The sequence below is a fragment of the Myotis brandtii genome, unplaced genomic scaffold, assembly GCF_000412655.1.
Source record: "Myotis brandtii unplaced genomic scaffold, ASM41265v1 scaffold422, whole genome shotgun sequence".
Lineage (NCBI taxonomy): Eukaryota > Metazoa > Chordata > Mammalia > Chiroptera > Vespertilionidae > Myotis > Myotis brandtii.
Genome location: NW_005366171.1, coordinates 746,270 through 751,781, shown reverse-complemented (window position 1 = coordinate 751,781; position 5,512 = coordinate 746,270). Strand labels below are relative to the sequence as shown.

The following is a 5,512-nucleotide window of genomic DNA, read 5'->3' as shown; positions in this document are numbered from 1 at the left end:
TTCCAGCACCTTTATCTCGGACTTCTAGTCTCCAGAACTGTGACACAATAAATTTCTGTTTTCCTAAGACACCAGTTTGTGATGTTTTGTTGCGGCAGGTCTGGCAAGCTAATACACCAGGAACTGGCTTACATGACTGTGGGGCGGACTAAGCAAGTCAGTCCAGGGGGCAGTCCTAAGGGAAGCTCACACACAGGACACTGGCATGCACAGGCATGGCTGAAGCCGTTCTCCACAGGTGGAATTTCTCCTCTCCTCCGGGCAAGCCTCAGCTCTGCTTTTAAGGCCTTTCCAACTAATGAAGTCAGGCCCACCCAGCTAGGCCAGGATGCCTTTCCTTCCACAGTCACCTGATTAGGGACTTTCATCACCTCTGCAAAATCCCTTCCCACAACATCTCACTTACGTTTGATTGAATAACTGGGGGCTGTAGCCTAACCAAGCTGACACATCAAAAAATCCATCACACAGAGCTCTTTGGGCTGTGGTCAATGTCCCTTTTGCTCAAAGCAACACAAATGACCCAATCACAGCCCTTCCTCCAAAAGCATCTCTTAGCTTCAGCTTTGTCAGCTGAAAAATGGAGTGCTTCTTTAAATCTGAAATCAGGAACTTTTAAGCTTGCGTGACATGACAAATTCCTTTGTTTGTTTGTTTAATGCACTGAGTGTAGCACAGGGTGTCGGGGTTCAGGGGAAGAACGTGAGGCTGGATTCAGAAATGTGGGCTTGCGCCCCAGCTTTGCTATTTTCAAGCCATGTGATCACAGACAAAGCACAGACTTTCTCTAAGGTTCTTCCTCCAAAATAAAGTGGTTGTAAAGAGATCACAACAATTTCAGAAGGATATGCTCCATTATGGGAAATGTTCTGTAAACTCTGCAGTTCTATGAAAATGAAGCTTTTACAATTATTCTTAGAATGGAGGCGCTAGCCCAGTTTGCTCTATCTTAACTTGTTCATAATTTTAAAAACAGACACTAATTGTCCCCACAAACAAAACTCTGTTTGAAAACCTTCTGCTTTTGTCCCTATAAGAGATAAGGAAGCAGAGGCTGGGCAAGTTAGTGAACAACCAAATTCCTGGTTGTGTTCAAGTAGGAGGAGGGGCCAACTTCCTTCATGTCTTTCTGTTGGACGCTTTCCCCTTCTCCCCTTCCTGAAGGCTGGCCTTCCTCCTGTTGCAGGTCTGAGGCTCCCGGCCCAGGCTGGCAGCCATCCCTTGGAAACTGCATGTGCTGCCCCACTTACTTCCTGTTGTCTCCACATCCCAAGCTGTGAACTCACATTTACTACCTTCTGGAGGCTCTACCCCAGCCCCTGCCATAACAGATGCTGTCTGGGAAGAGTTGAAGCAACTGCTATAAATATTGGTTGGGAGCTACACCAGTGGGCGTAGCTCTGCAGACATAGCTGCTCAGGAAGGATGCTCGGGCTATGGGTGTGGGAGTGTTGGTGGGAATAGGACTCTACAAACTGTTCTTCTGACTTTTCTCAAACACAATTTCTGGCAAATTCTGGTCATTCCTGGTGTCTCAAGCCTCTTGCCTTTATACAGTCTTGCTCCATCAGGCTCCCGTAAGGCTCCCATTGCCAAGAGCGTGCAAGGTTTTTCATGCCATGTTTCTGCTATCCAAGTTGAGGTTGAAGACATTCCAGAAAGGAAAGTGTTACCTTTGCTTTATGACCATCTACAGTGCTGGGGGGCTGGGGGGAGGGGGGAACCTGACCAGGTGGCATCGACATACTTTAATTTAAAATCCTTGAAGAGGAAAACCAAGGGAACTCCGATTCAAGAAATAGTCCGCACTGGTCATGGTGTTGGGTGCTTGGAGTGGGTAAGGTGCTCCATCAGTGTTGTCTCATAAAGCTCACCCCAGTCAACTAGATTTATCTGCTGACATCCTTTTCTCAGGATGACATTTTTGCAGAATGCACAAAGGACAGGCCAGAGCCAGGATGAAGAGGAAGGGATGGAGTGGGTGGCCACTTGTGTGGCCTGGCAGAGACAACAAGCTGAAGACGTGGCCAGGCAGCAGGAGGCTGCTGAGGGAGGCTGTGCACATGAGAAAAGAAACCCATAATAATAGCAATAAGAGTAGAAGAACTAGAGGGCAGGGGCTCCTCCTGGCTCCTCTGGTCCCAATCACAGGAAATGTTTTTTTAATAAATCCAAGTAAAAACAAATAGCTGAGGGAGGCTGTGCACATGAGAAAAGAAACCCATAATTATAGCAATAAGAGCAGAAGAACTAGAGGACATGTTTTTTTAAATAAATCAAAGTAAAAACAAATAGTCCTAAGAGACAAAAACAGTCATTCACTTAGTGTATTAGTTATCCATTGCTGCTGTAACAAATTAGCCCACATGTACTGCCTTTAAAAAGCACAAATTTATTCTCTTCCAGTGCTGGAAGCCCAAAGTATAAAATCAGTTTCACTGGGCTAACAAGGGGCTGGTTCCTTCCAAAGGCTCTTAGGGGAAATCTTTTTCTTTGCCTTTTTCAGCTTTTGGTGGCTGCTGGCATTCCTTGGCTTGCAGCCCCTTCCTCCAACTTCAAAGTTCATTGCTCCAATTTCTGCTTCTGTCATCACATTGCCTTCTTCTCTGTCTCCTCCTGCATCCCTCTTATAAAGGATATTATGATGTTGGGCCCACCAGACAATCTAAGATAGTCTCCCCATCTCAAGCACTTTAACTTAATCCCAGCTACAAAGTCCCTTTTGCCACGCAAGGTAGCATTCACAGGTTTCTGGGATTAGAATGTGGGTATACTTTGGGAGCCATTCACTGTACCACAATTTAGGCTAAACAGCTAACACCTAGGAGGTGGTCATGTGTTGAGGGGGTAAAATGGAAATAAATACTTTTCAAGGTCAAAAAGCTAATAAAAAGTCCACAACAGCCTGAAAATTGTTTAGAGAGCAAATGCTCATTAAGCATCAACTTGGCCAGGGTGTCGGTTCCCCCGGGGGAGTTCAGCAGTGAGGGAGACCTGGTACTGCACAGGAGACGCTGTCTTGTGGGGCAGAGTCTCTATATACTTCAACAGGGACAACAGATGTTCCTTCTTTCTTTTTTCCAGCAAGCACTTGCGGGAGGCCTGTTCTTTGCAAGGCCCTATTACCAAGCTGGGCATTTAGAGAGTGAGAGGTACTCATGGTAAATTTCAGGGGATTAGTAGAAGAGAAGCCAAAATCCAGGCAACAGGAGAGCAAGTGAGGGACCCATATGAAAAGTGTGTGTAGGAGTGCTGAGGAGAGGAGGGACTCTCTGCCCTGTCAAAATTACTGGGAGTCCAGATAAGGGCCTGCCTTTTATCCTGCTGTAACACTGACAAAGGAGGATGTGCCGTCTGCCTCTCTGGTAACATGAAGGACTGTGCAGGGAAAATGAGAAGGGAGAATGGAGGGAAGAGGCAAACTACTAAGAAAGCCACAGGAAAAGGAGAGGCGACTTTTAATTCCAAAGGCAAAAATGCTTTTGATTGATCAAAAAAATGACGTTCGTTCTTTCATTCATGTAATAAATATTGATTGAGCATCTACCAATTGCCAGACACTACTCTACCTGGGATACAGCAGGAGTTGAAACAGACAAAGCAAGTCTTGGCCTCATGGAGCTTCCATTACAGTGGAGAAAGGCAGTAAACAAATAGGTAAGATATGTGTAAGATATGGTGGTAAGTCTTATGGAGCCAAATTAATCAAGGAAGCAGCATAGAGTTCTGATGGAAAGGACTGTTCCTTCCTTTAGTATTTATGGAGCATCTACCATGTGCGGGGCAGTGTGCTAAATGCTGCAGGGCAGAGATAAATTTATTCATTCCTGACAGTCACACTGCTTAACCCTGGGGAAGCCAGGTTTCTGCCCTATAATAGAATTTCCAGGCAAATGTGAGAATCAATTATTTATCGATTGAATATTCAAGATGTATAATTATAAACTGAAGTAAAAGCTATGACTAGAATGTAATGTATACATCTAATTAAATTGGGGGACAGGAGCAGGCATATCTGAGGAAGTGATAATTGAGCTGAGAACCAACGAATATATAAGAGTGGATGATATAAATACTTGTTATAAACTATTATAATTAGAACAGGGGTGGGGCAACTAGCTCAATGTAAGAAAACAGAGAAGCTAGAACTAGACTTGTACATATATAAAAAATGATATATGACAGCGACGACATTGCAGGTTAGTGGCCAGGTACAAGCAATTCAATAAATGTTACCAAGACAACACGTTATCCACATGGCAAAAATTAAACTGGATCCCTGCTTCAAACCATACACAGAAATCAGTTTCAGGTGGTTGAGAGACTTAAATGTGGAAAGAAAAATTTTAAATTTTATCAGAGAAAATATAAAAATCTCTTTAGAATCTTGGGTATAATTAGGCAAGTCACAAAAAGCACTGACCATAAAGAGTGAAGATTAAAACATTTGACTACATTGCAATTACCAACTTCTATTCATCAAAATACATCTAGGAAGTGAGAGAAGAGGGAAAAGAGAAAGAGAGAGAAAAAAGAAAGGTAAAATAAGTTGCAAACTGGGAGAAAACATTTGTAAATCATATAACTAACAAAGAAGTAGTCTTTATATGACTCCTAAAAACCAGTAAGAAAATATGCTACAACTCAATAGAAAAATGGGTACAAAGAATGAACACATATTTTTTTTCCCCAGAAAAAGAAATTCTGTGGGAAATAAGCACATGAAAGATATTCAACCTCCAGAGGCAATGATATTAGGTCCACAGGCCATCACTTTACACTGATTATACTGCAAAAAAACTAAAATATCTAACAATAATATCCTGGCACCTGCAGGTTTTAGGGGAGGTGTCCATTACAAATGGGCCTGTGGTGTGTGTTTGGGGCTAAGGGTAGGTTAATGGGATGGGAATCTATTGCTTGGCTTCTGTCTCATTCATGTCCAGGAGGCAGGAATTTATCTTTGCCACTGGGATAGGTGAACTGATGCGGGAGGAGAGTGAGCAAGATTCTCAAATATACTGTGAAGAAACCCCCATAACCGACATGCCTGCCATTCTGCTTCCCATTTATTTTTGGGTACCTATCACCTCTTTCCCCCAATAATAAATGAATGAATGAGCACCTTGAACAATGTCTTTTTTAACTGGATCAAACCCCTACCTCACCCTTACAAACACCTCGCCCTGGACCAGGCTCAGAGTAGGATGACTGCTAGATAGATGCTCTTAGAATTGCCCTAAATTCCCAGCTCCGTAACCAGCATCCCTTCCCTCCCACTCAGACGCCCACCCTCCCTCCAGCCTCACCCCAATTAAACCAGCAGAGGCCTGGGGGCTCCCCATCAGGGCAGCTCAGAGCCTGCAGGGAGAGGACCAGGTTGGAGAGGGCGCCACGTCACACGTCAGGGATGTTTCAGGAGGAACGAGGAAGCCCCTGGATGCCGCCTGCGGCGCAGGGCAGGTGCGGAGCCCGTGTCACGCGAGAAAGAACCTTCCAACGCCGCGCCTCG

At 44.4% G+C, this 5,512-nt stretch overlaps 1 protein-coding gene across 1 annotated transcript in view; it reads left to right on the top strand.

The window, feature by feature from the left end:
* The first annotated feature begins 5,393 nt into the window (after window positions 1-5,393).
* LOC102261391 (NADH-cytochrome b5 reductase 2) overlaps window positions 5,394-5,512 on the top strand; it is a 7,408-nt gene continuing 7,289 nt past the window's right edge. Inside the window, exon 1 of the mRNA XM_014545824.1 lies at window positions 5,394-5,463. The gene's annotated coding sequence lies outside the window, so the exon portion shown is untranslated. The remainder of the gene's footprint in view (window positions 5,464-5,512) is intronic.